Source organism: Cotesia typhae, unplaced genomic scaffold, assembly GCF_013202065.1.
Source record: "Cotesia typhae breed Kobodo isofemale line unplaced genomic scaffold, CoteBio_Ctyphae contig_59, whole genome shotgun sequence".
Taxonomy (NCBI): Eukaryota; Metazoa; Arthropoda; class Insecta; order Hymenoptera; family Braconidae; genus Cotesia; species Cotesia typhae.
Window position 1 is genome coordinate 343195 of NW_027423761.1, and position 289 is coordinate 343483.

Consider the following 289-nt stretch of genomic DNA (forward strand, 5'->3'; position numbering starts at 1 on the left):
CGGTCGGTAAAAATTGCAAAAATTTTAAGAAATATGGGGTATTTTGGAAAAGTTTTTGACGGTAAAGTGTATTTTGAGGTATCAGGAATGATTTTTTCCGAAAAAATCCGGAAATTGGGCAAATTTTGAGGAAAATTTACGTGGACTTGAAGTATGATTTTTCATTTTTTCATGAAAAAGTCAGGATGGCCGAGCGGTCTAAGGCGCTGCGTTCAGGTCGCAGTCCACGTTGTGGGCGTGGGTTCGAATCCCACTTCTGACAAGTTTATTTTTGAAAAAAAAAAAAAAA

At 37.0% G+C, this 289-nt stretch overlaps 1 non-coding gene across 1 annotated transcript; it reads left to right on the plus strand.

Moving 5' to 3' along the window:
- Positions 1-179: 179 nt before the first annotated feature.
- Positions 180-262, plus strand: Trnal-cag (transfer RNA leucine (anticodon CAG)). Its single transcript has one exon. It is a non-coding gene; the product is annotated as a tRNA-Leu (tRNA).
- The last annotated feature ends 27 nt before the right edge of the window (positions 263-289 follow it).